Source organism: Chelon labrosus, assembly GCF_963514085.1.
Source record: "Chelon labrosus genome assembly, chromosome: 1".
In the NCBI taxonomy this organism is placed as follows: domain Eukaryota; kingdom Metazoa; phylum Chordata; class Actinopteri; order Mugiliformes; family Mugilidae; genus Chelon; species Chelon labrosus.
Window position 1 is genome coordinate 35,046,311 of NC_140337.1, and position 19,730 is coordinate 35,066,040.

A 19,730-nucleotide genomic window follows, 5' to 3' on the forward strand; every position below is an offset into this window, starting at 1 on the left:
TGTGTTTGACTCGTGTCTCCTCTCTGGACACTGAGACAGTAGAGCTGACAGAGTGAGAAGTGATTAGATCTCTGATGAACTACAAACTCCTGAATGTGAGACTCAGACTGGATTCTGGATCTGCTCTCATGCTCAGACTCTGGCCTCTTTACACAGTGAACCAGGAAGTGTCCTTTAATCACAGGTGGAGTCTGCTGCCATCTCCTGGTGATCCTGAGTATTACAGCTGAGTGCTGTGTGTAAAGTCAATCAGACACTGACTGCAGCTCCTTCAGTCTGTTACTGGTTCTTTGAGCCGTCAAAGCTTTAAGCTCCAATCAACTCCTTCTGAACAAACATCAGTAATAAACCTGATCACATGGAGCTTCATTAACTTCACTGTTTAAGGTGAATAATAGATCTGTTAGGAGTGAAATGACCACTTTATTAGACTTAGATCTAGATCTCAGAACTTTATTGATCCTCAGGGTAAATGTTTGGTCACAGAGCCTCAGCTCCACATAAGAAACATCGTAAACCTGAAAACCACCAGTAAAAAGAAGAATAGATGTAAGACGGTTAGTAAAATAAAATAAAAATGAAATAAATAAAATACAATAGTATTAGCAAAATAATTTGTATATCTACAAATCTCCAAGAAGTATAAACAGACTTAGGTAGACTAGTGAAACAGTCCAAGTGTAATCTTCATGAAGGTTCTGGTGTTCAGCTTTAGATTCTAATAACTGAGAGAAATGATTATCTGTTAGAAGTATTCCTGTTATCTGACTCAACGTGTTCAGTTATACAGCAGATGATGAGAAGTAACTGAACAAACACACATTAACTGAAAAAACAAGAGGCAATAAAACAAAAGAACCATTGAAAATGGAATATAAAATCAAAGACCCAGACAGTTGAGGTTATTAAATGGAATGAATGTTTAGTCTGGTGGTTTTAGTCTGGGAGCAAACTTGGTCTAATGTTTATTGGAGACAGGAACGTCAGTGTTTGAAAGGTTTCAGCTGAACAAGGAGAACTGGGACAGAGGTCTGTTAATTATACAAGGACATGTCCCTTTACTGAAGTACTGAGGCTGTTTATAGAGAGAAGAAGAAGGAGAAGAAGAAGAAGAAGAAGAAGAAGAAGAAGAAGATCAGTTCATTCATACATGCAGCATATCAACATGATCCTTCACACTGTTTCTACTGGTTTCTATTAATCACCAGCTCCTTTCAGAGACAGCTCTCTTCCTGTGGTTTGTTTTAGTTTCAACACTACACTCGTATGTTCCTCTGTCCTCTATCGTCACATTGTTCAGAATCAGAGACACGTCTCCATCCTTCATCTGTCTGTCCTGTAGATCCACTCGGTTCTTATAAGATGGATGCTGGTTCTCTGGATCTGATCATTACGATATAAAAGGAGATCTTCTTCTGGCTTTGGATCGATTCTGCTCCAGTCTACAGCTGAGACAGGATAACTGTTGGACATGTAACATGGTAGAGAGACAGTCTGTCCAGGATCAGCTGTGATGATGTCTGTCCTGAAGGAAACAAGACAGAGCAGCAAAGAGAGGACCCTGGTCTCTGCAGGACAGGACCAGAGGACACCAGAGGACAACAGAGGACACCAGAGGACACCAGAGGACAACAGAGAACAACAAAGGACACCAGGGGACACTAGAGGACAACAGAGGACACCAGTGGACAACAGGGGACACCAGAGACTGTATGATTGTGGTTTGTCAGCCTTCATCAGTTTGTTCTTTCAGTTCTGGAGACTGACTGTAGATTGTAAATGTGTTCCAGACTAATGAGACACTAGGAGCAGAGAATATGGACAAATCATGATCAATGTAGATTTAGACACAATGTTCATGTGTTGATGATTAAATGAATGAAATAGCTTTAAATGAAAGTACTTCTTTCTATTCATTCAGAATAAATGATGACTGTATTAATATGTATCAGCTCATGTTCAGATAAACCAGCTGGAGTCAACCACAGTCTGTATGAACCATAGACTGAATAAAGATGGATGTAGGAACAGCTCCTCTACAGTGAAGACAAATCAACTAGAGCTCCCCCTGGTGTCTGGCTGCAGTAACTGCTGGAGGTAGAGCAGAGCGTTGGATTCATTCAATGAAAACTGGGACAAATGTTCAGGTCAGACTGGATATTTATTGAAACATTCAACTAAACTCATCATGTTTTCTCTCCACATATTTAATCAGAAACTTTTTACATTTTTAAACAAACTTTAGTTTCTTAAACTCTGAATGTGGAACAAGCAAAGCTTTATATTATAAACACATGAAAAATCTAATTTGAAATAAAAAACACATCAGTGTCTTTAGTTCTTATTGTTATTTAATGAAATAAATCAATCTCATGCCTCTCTCTGTCAGTAGTCTTTTGAGTTTATTTTCAGTGTAAACCCTTTTTTACAGGCCAACAACAAAACAATAATAATATATTCAAAGAAAGGAAAGGAACCAGTGGGCCTGGATTAGAACCCAGAACCTTCTGGCTGGGAGACATCAGTGCTAACCACCACACCACTGTGCCGCCCTACAAATTCAACTCTAATACTTATTCTAATGTAATCTGATGATCTTCTATTTCTACTAAAAGAATGGAATGAATATTATTGGATGGAATTGCTCCTAAAATGTTCAACAGTATTTTTCTAAAATGCTTGACTCAGCAAAAACCCAACAAACTATTGTGTGTTCATCAACTGTAAACAAATGTCATGTCATTGTGTTACGTGACAGGCAGGGTCAGGGGGCACAATTGTTTGTGTCTGTGTGTTTTCCCTCCTCTTCTCCTCTTCCCCTCCTCCTCCTCACTCCTCTCAGGTAAACTCCCATCAATTAGCCTACACCTGTGGATCCCAGCTGGCCAATCATCCAGGTTCCAGTAGAACAGGAGCGTAGCTGCAGTCATGGTTCTCTGTTCTCTGCCTGTCTGCACTGTGCTATACTTGCTTTAGTAAACTTCCTAGTTTCAACCTGGAGCTTTGTGGAGTCAGTCAGTGTGACTAGGTAAGTGTTGGAGTACTCTATACATGTTCCAGTCACGTAGTACTTCCTTGTCTATGAACACTAGGTTTTAGGCTTGGTGCCACTGTAGCCCTGTAGAAATCATTTAGGTTACAGTGCAAAAGAAAAATCCATATAGCATGATTTAATGTTGAATTAAAAGTTCATGGTCTTTAAAAGAGGAAGTTCATAATATTCAAATGTTTAATAAATTAGACTATTTACAGCTGAAAGAATAAATCTATAAAAGTCTTTTAGTTCATCAAGTTTCTATCAAATATCTGTGATTCTGAAGAAAATGAGAGACAGACGCTCTGGACCAGGGAGCTAAGACGGAGGCATGGTGGTGTGGGGAGCATTTCAGTTTAGTGGTGGAGGTTGACTACTCGTTGGTCCTGATAGAAACTTCTGTGTGACCTGAAGAGCTGAATATGATGCGTCTGCTTGTATCTGGTTCTATATCTAACTGTTCTAGTGTAAATGTGGTAGATTGATTTGATTAAAAAGCTGATAATGAAAATGAGTTCATGAGACAGTAAAAACAGCTATTAAAATCAATTTAAAAAATGATAAATGAAATCAATAATTTAGGAAAAACAGAGAAAAGGGAATTAGTTGATGGGAAGATGTAAGATTTGTAGTCCTCTTCTAATTGATGATTTAAAATTCATGTGAACAAGATCAAAAATGTGAGGTTAAAATACTAAAGTGACTTGAGCAAGATTAAAAATGGTTCTAAATGTTCCTGTCAGATTAGTTTATCTGTCATCAACCTGTTGGGCCTTTTAAAAACTTATTGGTGATCGATTTCAGGTATGTTCAGAGTGTTTATGCCCCTCAACTTTAGATGTTGGTTAACACGTCGTATTGTGTATGTTTTCCGAACACTTTAAGTACATTGTGAGTACTTTAGGAGCATTTTCTTGGAGGTTTTAAATGATATAAATTCATTGGAGGGATATATTTCATTGAAGATTTTAAAATCTATCTCTTTATGTTTAGGAGGGATTGGAGATTGAAGGAATTTAGTCCTAATAGACTTTTTCCATAGTTTTGAAAACAGACTGGACAGGCAAGAAATGTCTGATGTTTTTTTACATGTCATATTTGAATAGCCTTTTTCATGTAGTTTAAAAATGCTGTTAATTAAATAATAATAATCAAAACTATTTTAGTCTAATAAAACCAGAGGCTGGGGCGCTGGGCGAGGTGGTTAGCACTGATGCCTCACAGCAAGAAGGTCACCGGTTCGAATCCATGGGCCAGCTGGCCTGGTCTGCATGTTCTCCCTGTGTCTGCGTGGGTTCTCTCCAGGTTCTCCAGCTTCCTCCCACCGTCCAAAGACATGCTGGTTAGGTTCATTGGTGATTCTAAATTGGCCGTAGGTGTGCATGTGAGTGTGAATGGTTGTCTGTCTCTGTGTGTGGCCCTGCGATGGACTGGCGACCTGTCCAGGGTGGACCCCTGCCTCTCGCCCGATGACAGCTGGGATAGGCTCCAGCAGACCCCCGTGACCCTTAACAGGAATAAGCGGTTACAGAAGATGAATGAATGAATTATCAACTGATGATAATCATACGTGAATGAGCTCAGCTCCTGTTTCACGGTGTGCATCCATGTGTAAAGTGAGAAACACAGCTGATGCTCCAGAAGGAAGTCACCCCAAAGATATGGTAAAGAGAGTCACACTGAACTCTAGAAACAACCAGGACCTTCACAGGGTATTTCAGACTAACTAGCTATAGCTAGCTAGCTAAGTAGCAGCGTTCTTTTACAGCTGGAATGTAACTTTTGAGCCAAAACAACAAAGGTAAGACGTGAGCAGCTTAAATCTGAATCATTTGAACTTTACTTTGGCGGGCACATACGAACTAGAGAGGTCAATACCAAATCTGGGCGGGAAGGGGGGTGGATCATACCAAGATTATTTAATTTGCATAGTGATGTGATTATACAGGGATCAACAACCGGCCTAGAAATTAAAATATAATTTATAGTTCTAGTATTCTCCAATTATGTATGTTTGTATTCCATTATTATCAGTTTTCTTACACGTTTTACCCAGACTGACATGGTCTGCACCACCCCCCCCTTACTACCCTCATGTGGTCTCGTCTGCCCTGCGACGGTTGGGAGAAGGACCTGGACGGGATTCTGTCGCGGTAAGGAGAAAACAACGTTATATTAAAAATTATAAAGTTATAAGTTTTACAGTTACGTTACAGTTTTACTCTTCACATTTACTCCACTCATCGCGATGAACTGCGGCCGTATCAATGAATGAATCGGCCTCTTCAGTGTAAACTCCAGCTAGCTAGCTAGCTTAGCTAATGTTAGATGACTTTGCAGGTTTGCTGCTACAGCGTCGTTACAAGTGTTTTCTTGTGCTTTTTCTCCTGCGACTCATTGAAAACGTTGTTGATACATTTTATATATATATATATATTTATCAGAAGAGTAAGTTGTGCCATGGTTTGTCTCCACTTCCTTGTCCATGTCCTGTTTTATTGTGAAGCTCCATGTCTTGTCCTCCTGTGAGTCCCTGGTGTGTCTCACCTCCACCTGTGTCTGGTGTCCTCATGTGTTTGTCCTCAGTGTTGGTCTGTGTCCATGCCGTGTGTTCCTGTGGTGCCTCCGTGAGTTCATAAACTCTGTTTTGTTTCACTGCACTAGTTTCTGTGTCTGTCTGCATCAGGGTCCAGGTCCCTAAACCCTAACATGTTGTTTCTAATTGTGTCTGTCATTTCCATTCTAATAATTGTGTTTAGATTGATTGATTGATTTATCTGAGGATGAGAATGCTGCTTTACCAGACAAAGCTGGCCCAGGTGAAACAGGAACTGTGTCGTCACTTCAAGGATCACCTCCAGTACCCCCCCCCCCCCCCCCCCCTACAGCTATGTGGTCTACACAGACACTGAGCTGGAACCACCATGTTGAGATGGTCTGCTCTGGTAGAGAGGAGGAATCTGCCGTGTCCAGAGAGCTGAGATGAGATGCAGCTGGTGAGGAACAATCTTGAGAGCAAGTCACCAAGGAGAGAAGTTCTCCAGTGAGGTCACCACAATAGCTGAGAGACTAGTGGAGTATTATCCCATGCTACAGGAGAAAGATGACCCATCAGACATGGAAGTGACACATAGATTATTGGATTGTTGTGTGATATTCAAAGGGTTTTTTTCAACCAGGGCCTTTTTCCACCACAGCTGAGCAGGTACAGTTATCTTCAGAAGAGCATTCTGAATGGGACGTCCCCACAGAAGAGGCAGGGGCCCAGACCAGAGAGAAGACGTCACATTGACTTGTCTCCAAGGGACCAGGGACAAGATGATGACGCAGACTCAAGTGGTGCATCAACAGTTCTTCTGCCACCTGGGAGCAGTTCTGAAGGCCACGCTTCAGGTGACACCAAGGCCAGGTGATACTGTCCTAGTTTAGTATCTAATGATAGATTACAGGTGTTTCAACTGTACATTGAAGTTATGATCAGGCTCTGATGTGTTGGGATGTGACAGTAGTTTTCACTTATTTGATTCCATTGTGTAGAAATGACAGTAAATGTTGTGTTTGCTGCTTCAACCTGTCGTATCATTCAGAGGACATGTCCACTACCTGCTGCTGATTTGTGTCTCCTTTTAGTGGACAAAGACAGTCTGGCAACACAGGCCAGGCATCACAAGACTCTGCAGGAGACGGATCAGAAACCAGAACCCAACCAAGATGCTGTGTGCCAGATCCTTGAGCTGGAGTTTCAGGTGAGAAGAGCCTTCATTGACAGTGACGTTGTGAAAGAAGACGACAGAGCAGCAGAGGTTTCTGAGGCGTGTGCATGTTTCAAAGAGCTTCATCACGTATGCACTTGTTGTTTCAGGCTTCTCCACAGAGTTAGCATCGCTGCAGACTCTAACACTTCTTATTTGCGTCGTTGCAGGTGATGGATGAGCTGCGGCGGATTCTGGATGAGGACGACGGCCAGTTGATGAATGAAACAAAGAAGAGATGGGCCGACTTGTGCTCCACGGTGCAGTTTGATGGTGTTTGGAGGAAAGTGTTGAAGCCGCCCATGAGCCTGGGTGCAGGTAAGTAACTCTGCTGTCTTTAACACATGGAGCTGTCTCAGCAGACACAGTTCATAGAGCTGCTGTCAATGCACAACACTGATTCAATGAGAACACAATGACAGAGCTGTTCACTGCAAAGCATCTTTTATCACCTGACCATAAAGAAAGCTCATCAGACGCTGACTTTGAACTCAAACTTGATTTATTGTGTTCCTTGTTCAGGGCGCTACCCTCACTCTTCCCCTCACAGTCTGCGCCGCCTCAGAAGATGGGACAGGCCAGTGAGGCGTTGCTTCATGTCCTTCAGCTGAGTTTGTTCAGAAGAATGAATCCTCTAAGTGTTTAGTGGCACACACTCTTTAAACAGTGACTGAGCCACAAGTTCTTTTCATGTTCTCTCCTGTCTTTAGAGCAGAAATGATCCGTTTGAATAAAGCACATGTCAGTATGGTTGTGTTCATAGATATATACAGCTCTGGAGACAATGAAGAGACCACTCCCACCAATGTTTCTGAAAGCAGCAGCAGCATCTCTCCATCTATGGCAGCCAGTCCATCCCAGTGTTTGTTGGACTCCAACACAAGCCTCCTCACTCTACTGACTGAGACACTGATCAGCTGATCACCTCAACCACATCTGATTCTATCAGGAAGATTATAAAAGCCACTGCTGTGATTAAAGACTGAGATGATCCCACCAGTAATGATTTCTAACCTCAACATGTTTTCTCTTCATTATTCCAGGTCTGAAAACGCTGCGTCTTTATTCTGATTTTGACCACTTGTCATTTTCTGCCAATAAATGATCGAAATGGAAATATTTTCATTTCAGATTTGAGAGAAATGTTGTCAGCACTTTATAGAAGGAAACAGAAATGTTCATTTTACTCCAACACATCCCTATAAATAGCCAAACCATCAGAACGGATCATGTTGCAGTGGTCTCTTGTTTTGTTCCAGAGCTGTAGATGAACACAACGGTGTTAAAACATCTCAGTCCACTGGCCCAAGCAGTTGTTCAGTTTGTCAGCGTACCCTGAAGAAACTTGTGTTTTCTGTTTCCTTCTTCAGCCGTCGACCTCCAGGAGAGAACTCTCTTCAGCCCTGTCCTGGTCTCTGACGGGTCCCGCTGTCTTCTGGCAGCTGGAAACACAAAGAAGAGCTGGGTGAAGGTTTGCTGGATGTGACGGGTTATTACTACACCCTGCATCTCACCTGTCCTGAGTGTGTGGCGACCCTTCTCTCTGTCATTCAGACACAAGTCTCACAGGACGGTGTCCACCAGCGACGAGACGCCACAGGCTCGTACAAAAGAGCCACAGCAGAGTGGAACGCTTTCACTAAGAAATAGACCTGTTCAGGCTTGGGGGGGGGGGGGGGGACAAAACTGAAGCCCCTGTGTTTTATAAGTTTGACACATATACTGAAGGCTTGCTGTCTACTGTTGTTGATGCTAAGTAGTTTATTTCCTTGACTACCATGTTCTGTCTGATTAAATGTTCCCAGAGATAATGAGGTTCTAGCCTCTGTTACCTCTGAGGGTTCACAGGGAGCTTTTTGATGTTCTAATTGTAAACATTGTAATCCAGCTGTTCTGCAAGCACTTCAAATAAATGTTGTTGTCAATCTTCTCTGTGTGTGACTTTCATTTGGTGTAAATGCTGTGTATTGATTTATGACCAAAGCTGATCAGAACTGTTGAACTAAGAAGAATCATCTGGTTAAGTTGCTCTGGATTTATGGTTCTTTCACTCAGTCTGAGGAAGAAACAAAAAGTCAGATAAGAACTGAAAAGCTAGTTTAGAGATGATTTGACCTACACACAGAACTTGGAACGAGTGTTTAACTACTTACTTGAAGAGATTTCTTCTCACTTGCCTAATATGTGTTTATTTTTTCTTATCTCAAGAAATCTCACCAAGTGTGATTCTCTCACTGCACTGGCAGATTATTTCACTTAGTTTTAGTCTATATCTGCTCAAACCAGGTATTTATTTCTTAGATTCAGACTATTAATTCATGCAGTGTGAGGAGGAGTCGTCATCTGGAGCCCACACACAATCACACAATCCCAAAGTGTCATTTGTGTAACAGGAGCCAGATGCTGTTGAGGGGGAAAGGCAGCCTGGCTACATAGTGAGTATTAATGGAAGGACTCTCCACTGTCTCCATGTGTTTACACAACTCAGGAGCTATCAGACAGTTGGATGCCAACCAGATCCAACTGTCAGATGTAGACATGCAGCACAAGAAGAAAAAGATGGAAAACCTTTCACTGGAGTCTGAAATAAAAAGAGGACGATTAGAAAAGTGGAGCTGGAGATAAAGCAAGTGGAGCAGGAGGTGAGTTCTGCCTTCAATGCTCACTGTATGCTGACTGGAACACAAACCCAGCTCCAACAAGATGACACATGTTCAATACAAATAATCTTCCTTTCTGCTCTGACAGTGGCGTGGCCATTCTTGTGAGAGCCTTTCACAGCTTTAATGTTCAGGTGAACTCTGTCCATTGCTGGTGATGTGCACTGATTGGTTTAATAGTCCTCATCTTGTGATCTCAGATGCTCTGCAGTGCTGACTGTCTGATCACAATGGCCTGGCTCAGTCCATGACTCCAGATCTAGCAGCGCCTATCACAAGGTGAGCCACACAGCCCCTGTTAATAACCACTGTCTCTCTGTTTATGAGGCTGGAATGATGACATGTTGTGTTGACAGGTCAACTCTCTGCTGTGTTGCTAGGAGACAGGGGCTATGCCTGCCAGCCTTTTCTCCTGACACCATCCACAGACCCCCAGGAAGCACATATGCATGCTTTAAAGTTCAGTTCATGTGTCCTGCAGTGGCAGAGGAGGGTGTGTTTTTATTGATTTCAATTAAACAAACATAGATAAAGATATATGCTGTAGTTGTAAACAGATACATCTGACCAACATGTGGAGTGAACGTTCTCACATGACTGATAGTAATGAATGTTTCCTCTGAGTGAAAAGAAACTGATCAAACTCATCAAGTGATGTAGACCGGAGCAAACCAGCTGGAAGTGTGAAGACAACATTAGAATCTAGTGAAACAGATGATGATGATGATGATGATGATGGTGATGATGATGAAGAGAAGCAGCAGCCTCTGGTCAGCTTTCAACAACAACATCAACAAACACAGACTGATATCTGTCCTGTGAGATCAGACTGGAGCTGGTGTCTTAAATCCTGTGTCCCTGGTCCTGATCACTGGACTGATCCACTCAGAGGGAAGTTGAAATATTATCACCTGACTGTCTCACCACTGACAACGTTCCTCTTTACTAATAACACATCATATTTAGAACATCCTGCTGCTTGCTCTCTGCCGGAACCTTTAGGACTGAGTCCGTGTACCCGGGGGAATCTTTTAGCCGCGCACCCTGGAGCAGACACAGACTGGACAGGTAAGAGTTCAACTCCAACCACTCACTGTTCTCACTATTGCACCAACTCCCAGCCTGACCACTGATGATCTAACAGCACACTTCTTTACAGATACTTCTTCACTCTTATGGTTTAATCTAGTGATGGAGAAACTGAAGCACTGAATCAATCTGAAGCAGTTGTGTTGAAATGGTTCAGTGTTTGGAAGCATTTGATCAAATGAAATGTGGCCACATCTGCTGGATAATATTAGACATAGCATTCACATGAAACAGGACAAAGGCTCGTGAAACACAAAGACTCTGTTGTGTTTGTTCAACAATAAAGGATCTACAGTATGTGCATCTAGAAATGCTGGATTTCTTTTTCTTTTATAGTAAATAATAATATACTTGTATGAGTTAGCCATCATATAATACTGTATGTTTTAGATGCTTTTATAAGATTGATAGAAATACAAAACAATGACTAAATAAAAAGTGAAATGCTTGTGCATCTAGGGACTGTGATGACAGTAGCTGTACTAAATGCTTGTGAGACTGGGAAGAGGATTTGGGTGGTTGACAGATTTTTATTTCAAAACCAGATCATTTCAGCAGACTTGGGTTTTAGTCTGTTCCTCTTCTTACTTCTCACCTCTCCAGCTTTGGAGAAGACCCTCTCACATGGGACAGACGTTGCAGGCATGTGTAAATATTGTCTGTCAAGCTTGTACAGATTGGGATAAACTGCCGCCCTTTGCTGCCAGTATTTCATGGGTCTTCTCCTCTGGAGAGGTAGGACTCAGATAAAGACCACTGAACCTCCACTGTTTTCTGGACTCTCTGAGTTTCACCTGCAAGAAATCGGAACAGAAGAAGGTGAGATCCATTGTCTGTGTTTTTGTCTCAAAGAAGGTTTTTCTACAGACTAATGCAACCAAGCAACTCAGCAGTCCAGACGTTCCCACAGGTTGTCAGGGTCAGCCTCTTGTGTTGAGGGACCAGGGACTTCCTCTGTTGTGGACTGTAAAACAAATGGAAATCCATCCAGATGTTTGATAGAGCATATATACAAGCAATGATCAGATAAAGAGAACGCTATTAGCTGATGTTGAGGGTGGGACATGTTCTGATCTCCTCAGTCCTGCACATTCTGCTGTGACTCTGGTAACTGCCTCCTGTGCATTGGTCTGGTTGACAGATGTTATTGTTTTGAAACGTGGCTCAAGAACAGTCGCCGTTGACAGGACCTGAATGTTTTCAACACTGCACCTTGTCAATGATAAGTGCAGCAGATTTAGTCTCAGCAGCTGTGAGCATGGATGGAGTAGGGATGTGGACTTGATAGGAATGATGGGTATGAGCTTGGATGCTGACACCTTCTTCTCTACTGAAAGCTCAGTAGTAGCCAGAGACAGCGGCCCCAGAACCTCAAGGCATTCAGCCACAGCCTCGTAGTCCATACAGCTTAGTGGCACCACATCTGTTGTTAGTGATGCAAGTGCTGCTCCCACTGGCTCACGCTGCTCATGTAGACGTTGGAACATGAGGAAAGTGGAATTCCCACCACCAGGGACCATCAAGAGAGGCTGAACTGATCCACCTGAAGCCTTTTATACTGCACCTGGCAGGAGGCGGAGCTAAGGGAGGAGACCACCTGGGTTGCATTCTCAACCTTTGACTGAGGTTCAGCACATGTATAGAGTCAAAGTATCCTAACATCCATAGACTAGAACAATGTTTACCTTCTTAGAGTCAGTGATATCCAGTATGATGACCTCATGACCTCTAGGGGCTTTAGGGAGAATATTTCCCACTCTGGTGAGCTCTCCCATCCATGGTGCCAAAGTGGAGTGACCAACAGATGCACAATATGAGTTTGTCACAGATGTTCCTGTTAGTAAAACATACAACATTGTAAATGTGTTTCTTCAGACTTTGTTAGCGTAGCATCCATTTAGCCAAAAGTGGACGGTTGAGATCATTTTTCACTTTTTGCTCTATTCTACATTTCTGAGAATCTAATGACTCCACCAGTATATATGACTGACAGATGATCAGACATGTTCCAGTTAAACTGAACACTGAACATCATGTTATTTAGAGAGAAAAGAAAGACTGTAAGGGAGCTTTGAACTGATTAAGACTGAAATGAAAAGGTCGTGTAGTGATCCAAGGTCAGAAAGGAACCTGAAGAGGAGCATAGATGTAGAAAACCATCAGGTCAAAGCCAGACTCTGAATATCTAGAAGAGTCAATAGGCACGTTCGACTTCATGCAGATCTGTGCAGATCTGACTTGACGTGATGCATGCTGGGTTGTCATGCTCATAGATCTCGAATATGATTGGTTAAAATGAACTTGTTCTACCCAGCATGCATCACGTCAAGTCAGATCTGCACAGATCTGCATGAAGTCGAACGCGCCTATTGTCCTCAGTTCCTCTGAAGTCACGTCATTTAGTAGAAAGGCTGCAGCACAACAGACGCATGCGCACTCTCCTCTGAAGACGAGTCGGTGCCAGTGCCATAGAGAGAGAGAGTTGCGACACTCCCATAGACCTCCGTTGTAAAAAATGGCGGCGCTTTTAACCGCCTACTTCCGGATTTGAAAGTCGGATTAGTTCCAAACACTGTCATTTGGGCGTTGGACGTCATTCACTTACATTGCTGCGAGTTGAGTTGTTCCAGAGCTAAGCTGCTGAAATATCGACCTCTTTTGAATTGTCAACTGTCTATATTGTATCAGAGGCCCTTTGCGATGCTTATACTAGTCTTCATTTGTATATGCACAGCGTAATTATTTATATTTTATCTTGGTTGTTTCAACCAATTTTCTAGCATTGCCTGCTAGCTAATTAGCCAGCGCGACTTCCCCTGCTGTGAAGGTAGTTCGGTGATGAATCGCTACCACCTTTATAGCAACTTTTATTGAATTGAATTTTGGGATATACTAACTTTTAATTATGTGACATGTTGGCTGTACTTAATTTGTTGTACAGTTCCTGTTCCATGTTCACTTGGCTAGTGTACAATTTGCCCAGCGCTACTTGCTGATGCTTGATGAGATGCTGATAGATTGCTATCCCGTATGTCAAGGCATTGTCGTGACTCGTGATTTGAGCGAGGGTTATTTAATTAGGAATGACGGGAATTTTAGGACTGGCGAGTGTGGCGTTGTGGTCCTGGGGGTGGCCACTCATCAGAAGAAGTGAGCTAGCTTCTAGACGAATTCTGAACGGACCGCCATGGCAGACTTCTTTGCGTTATCACGAAGGTAGGCTAATAGCTGAATCGGAATTTATAAGCAAAATCACGGGAATCAATAGCCTACTACAGCCCAGTTGTGCTCAAATGAATATCATGAGACGTCTACCATCAGATGAATGATATGGAAAAGTTAAGTTAGAGCCTCTGAAGCCAGTGCTACTACCCATGCGAACAGTGGCGGTTCTACATTGCGCCCCGGGCGAGACCACCTCCGGGCGCCCCCCCCGGCGCGCGTGGGCTTAAAGAAAAGAACGTCCATGAATTGCAAATTTAAACAAATTTAAATGAACATGCCCTTAAACTCTAAGTGTCTGTCATTAGACGTTATACTAATCTATCTTTCAGGGAGGAACAATTAGCTCCTTGGTTACTGCCTCCAGTTCTATGCTTGGCTTACTTTTGGTTGGTTAAACAATGTTTTGACATGAAATAGAGTTGTAGCAAATGGTAAATGTTCATCTTTGTAACTACCTACAGATATGAAATTTTCGTTGGCTAATGACAGGACCCAACGTGATGGAAATAAATAAGAACTGAACTTGTAACAGTTTTGTTGCAAAGCACAATCTCATGGTGAAATTAGACCTGGTGTTTGTTAAGATGAATTACTGTTGTATAAGCATTGCAAGCATCATAGTAAAAGGCTAACAAACGTTTACCACCAATTAACATTAGCCCTTCATTCATGACATGATACTGTAATCATACAGAGAGAACATAGCAGACCTTTATCTTTCCTTTTTCTGTCCATCTCTGTTTATTTGACACTCCACAATCAACAGATTTCCATCCTCCAACGCTGTCACTCACGACCAGAAGTCAAGACTAAACCAGTTCACCTTGGTGACCACATAATCGTTTTGTATTACCTATTTTTATTTGGCCATTTCACATAATTCATAAAAACCAAAACGTGCAGGAATTATAGGCCTATTTATTATATTATGAATGAAATGTGCGTTACATGGAAGAAAGTGAAGGTGTTACTAACTTTTATACAGTGGACCCCCCCCGTTCAATTTGGGATAGACCCAGAGGTGAACTGTCCCCCGCGCCCCCCTCCCCTTTCCCTTTCTCACGCACAGCTTCTGTGCACGGCACCTTCTCAGCAGCAGGGGCGCCTGCAGCAGCAGGGGGCGACAATTTGCCAATTCCCTACACAGATATGACAGATAATAGAAAACCATGTAGCGGCGCGGATTTATTTGTTTATTTTATTTTTTTCTCGTGCCGCCCCCCTTGTGTCTTGAAAAAATGCCGCCCCGGGCGGCTGCCCGGTTCGCCCGTGCCTAAAACCGTTACTGCATGCGAACATGAACACTAAGCTTTTCCCTCCATGTAGCCTAAAACTTATGTAAGTAAGTTTTTCGTTGTCACCCTGCCTCTCCAAATGCAAAACTGACATTAACAAAAATGTAATAATGTAATAACAGCTGAGAAAGTACTTGGGTGTGTGTTCTATTTTATATTTACCGTTCAATAATGCAATCGCTGCTGTCTGTCCCATAGAAGAACATGACAGCCAGCGCATGTTTAGGAACTAATTGGGTTTACATGAACCACGTGACAGCCATAGCGGCGACATCAAAGAGTGTCGCAACTCTCTCTCTCTATGGCTCTGGGCTGTGCTGTTTGTCTCATAGACATATATACGTAGACGCCTCATTGAGTGGGTTGGTCCGTTGTTGCGATACGTCAACGTCGCCGCCATATTGGGGGAGACTCGCGAACCAATACGAGTCAATGGAATGAACTTTATTAAGCGTCTTCTGCAAAGTGCTGTTAATGCCTCTCATTTACATGTTCACACACGAACGTATATATTGAGGAAACCGATAGGAACCAAAAACAACGTCTGTAACATTAACACTCAGAATGTAATCAGACGTTGTTTTTAGTTCCTATCGGTTTCCTCAATATATACGTTTGTGTGTGAATGTGTAAATGCTTATAGTAGCTACTTTGTCCGAAACGTAGAACATGTTTCCTCTTTCATCCAGTGTTGGAGTTTAATCATTAATATACTAATGTCAAATATACACTTTACATGCTCTTCATTCATTTGGAAGCTCTCTACGTGATGGTAGACAATGATGGACAGGTGAGATATGTTGTTATCGTTGTCATGGAGATCATTATCAGTGACACTCAGAGCATCTCTTTACTTTCTGTTTGTAGTGACTCAGTTCTTTATGGTTTCGTTATTGTCCGTTGCTCCACCTCCACCTCTGTTGCTCCACCTTCCTGGTTATGGTTGTTTTAGGTCGTTTTTAAATGAGGTTTTGAAGCGTTCTTAATGATCTACCATTACGTTTCTATTATCCCTTTAAATTCCTTGAACGATTTTATAAATTACACCACACTGCGAGTTAAGGAGTCGCAACTGAGGTTTTACCATATGTAGCCTACCTGCTACTACTGGCTTCCAAAACCCCCAGCACAACAAAGCCCGCTTTTCTTGTGCGGATCCCTGTGTGACACCTCGTCACCTCGCTGGAAATCTGTCTCGTTCCTGTGGGCCATTTCCCGGACTCGTCCAGGTTGTGATCTACTCTCCCGCCGCCGTTCAGGTGGTCCTCCGTCGTGGGTTGTAGATCGATGGGAGGCTATCTCGGCGTCGGCGTCTCCGGACTGATCTGATCTCTGGTCTACCTACTGGCTCTGGATGTTGGGCTGGATCCTCCTGATGTCGTGAGCTGCTGTCCGCTGGCAAACAGGTATTCGGCTGCCTGTAGCCACTGTGGCTATCCGTTGGCCACTGGAGCCCGCATACCGCTGCTTGGAGTCTGCTGTCCGCTGGAGTCGACCTGCCGCTGGTTGGAGCCTGCTATCCGCTGGAGCCCGCTGGTTGGAGTCTACTGGCTGCCGGAATCTGCTGGGTGCTGGAGCCCGCAAACCATTGGTGGGAGCCCTCTAGCCGCCGGAGCCCTCTAGCCGCCGGAGCTCGCTAGCCGCTAGCCGCCGGAGCCCGCTAGCCGCTAGCCGCCGGAGCTCGCTAGCCGCTAGCCGTCGGAGTCCGCTAGCCGCTAGAGCTCGCTGGAGGAGCGCGAACCTGTTGGCTAAATCCATTTGCTGCGCTCCAAATGTTATCTGTTGTTTGCCTTACTTATCATTATATCTATAGACAAAACAATGAAGCTCATTTTTGCACTGTTTCTTGTATTTTCATTTGCTTCTCGTGGGTCGGTTTTGTCGAACTGTGGTAGTGGGGTTCAAGGACATGCTCCCCACACACCCTTGGGTCCTTCCAGGTCAGTGACCAGCACCTCACTGGCTATTGGTAAATTGGACCAACATCCAATGCTGTCCTGTTGCTTGCCAGGAGAAATTCACGTATCTCTTCTTTCTTTGATGTGTATATCTGTCTTGCAAGACAGTTTTATACACACAGAAACTTCACTCATTGATTTGGTAAATTCCAGTATTGATGATAAGGAGTCAACTTCTAATATAAAACGAAAATGTTTTATCCTTCTTCTCCTCTTACTATCAGGCAATGTTCAGCCTAACCCAGGGCCCTTTCTGAAAAACATTAGTACCCCTGATGAATTCAAAGCCAGATCAGGCCTGGGCATCTTACATCTCAATGTCCGGAGCCTGCTCCCTAAAATTGATATAATTAAGATCTGGATACAGACAACTGAAACTGATATTCTTGTGTTGTCTGAAACTTGGTTAAATAAATCAGTCTCAGATCAGGTTATCTCTATAAATGGTTATAATGTATTCCGCTGTGATCGTCCCAGGAAAGGTGGAGGTGTAGCCATTTATATAAAAAATAAGTTTCATACTACTCTCCTTTCCTCTGTATCCATTAGCAAACAGTTTGAATTTTTGGCATTGAAACTTGAATTTCAACAGAGACAGTCCCTTACAATCATGGGCTGTTATAGGCCTCCCTCAGCCTGCAGTGAGGCTCTAAATTCTTTAAACAACTATGTCTCAGGGTTAAACTCTGGCGAGTTTGTCTTAGTGGGGGATTTAAATCTTGATTGGTTGTCATCAGCCTCAGATGGCCTGAAATCGATGTGTGATTCATTAAATCTAAGCCAATTAATAGACAGCCCAACCCGGCCTAACATTAAATACCCCATAAGATCATCGCTCCTTGATCTTATAATAACAAATACCCCCCACAGGTATACTGATGCTGGTGTTTTTGGAAATGATCTGAGTGACCATTGTGCCATTGCAGTGGTCAGGAATGCCAAACTTCCCAAAACTAAACCACGAATTTTACTTAAAAGAGATTTTAAACTTTTTCATGAGCAGGCTTTTCTGCATGATTTGTCCAACTTTGAGTGGGAACGAATCTCCCTCCTTGATGATGTTGAGCTGGCCTGGAATTTCTTTCATTCTGAATTTTTAAAGTTAATCAATAAACATGCTCCCTTACGTAAGTTTAGGATAAAGGGGCGAAACAATCAATGGTTTTCCACTGAAATTGGAAACCTCCTCAAAGAAAGAGATCTTGCATGGGCCAGAGCACGAAAAACAAAACTGGAGGCTGATTGGCTCAATTTTCGTCAACTCCGCAACAAATGTACCTCCTTAATTAAGAGGGCTAAATCAGAATTTTATTTATCTGAAACCACCAAAAATTTAAATGATCCCAGGAAATTTTGGAACGTTGTGAGATCTGTTTCTGGTGCTATGCCCTCAAATGAACTGCCGAACTTTTTGGTCAAAGACACTGGAAACCTGACCGATAAATGTGCCATGTTAAATTATTTTAATGAACATTTTATCTCAGCAGGGCACTTGTTTGATTTTTTTAACAGTGATTCTAAAAGCACCATTTTAACTGATGAACCTTCTGTTGAAAGCTGTCTCCCTGTTGATTGTTCTTTTCATTTTGAACCTGTGTCTATTTCTGAGGTCCATAGTGCGCTAAAAAATTTGGACTCCAAAAAATCAGCTGGTCCAGATAGTTTGGATCCATTTTTTCTAAAGCTGGCTGCTGACTTAATTGCTGAGCCTCTAACGAGTATTTTTAATCTAAGTCTCAGTACAAACAAACTTCCTAAAGTTTGGAAATCTGCTTTTGTCCTCCCACTGCTAAAAGGTGGTGAACCCTCACTTGTTAACAATTACAGGCCTATTTCAAAATTATGTATTTTAGCCAAAGTATTTGAAAAATTGATCTGTGATCAACTGAAGGACTTCTTGGAACTGAGGAACATTCTAAATCCCCTTCAGTCAGGGTTTAGGAAGAAGCACAGCACTGCTACTGCTGCTCTAAAAGTCCTTAACGATGTGTTTGAGGCATTGGACTCAAAAAAGTTTTGTGTGGCTCTGTTCATTGACCTGTCTAAGGCATTTGATACTGTGGATCACAATATTCTGTTGGAAACTCTCTTCAAGAATGGCATCTCCAAACAAGCTGCCTCTTGGTTTGCTGATTATTTGGCAAATAGAACACAATGTGTTCGGATGGCTGGAGTTAGCTCCACCTTTCTTGAGGTCACAAAAGGTGTACCTCAAGGCTCAGTCTTAGGACCCATTCTGTTCACAATTTACATAAATGATCTCTGTGCAAACATGTCAAATGCCTCATACCATCTTTATGCAGATGACACTGTAATTTACTGCTGCTCACACTCGATTGCTCAGGCATTTGAATTTTTGCAGTCCGCCTTTGATGAAGTGCAGATTTGTTTGGAGAAATTGAAGCTGGTTTTAAATGCTGATAAATCCAAACTAATGATTTTCTCAATGTCATCTGTTCCCTTGGAGAATACCCCCAAAATCAGAACTGTCCGGGGTGAAACTCTAGAGCTGGTTACCAGCTATAAGTACCTGGGACTCATTATTGATGAGGAGCTTTCATTCAAGTTGCATGTTAAAAATTTGATCTCCAAATTACGGGTGAAGCTTGGTTTCTATTACAGAAACAAATCATGTTTTTCCCTTAGAGCTCGGAAGTTTCTGATGTCAGCTACTTTCTTGCCTGTGCTTGATTATGGAGATCTTGTGTATATGTCAG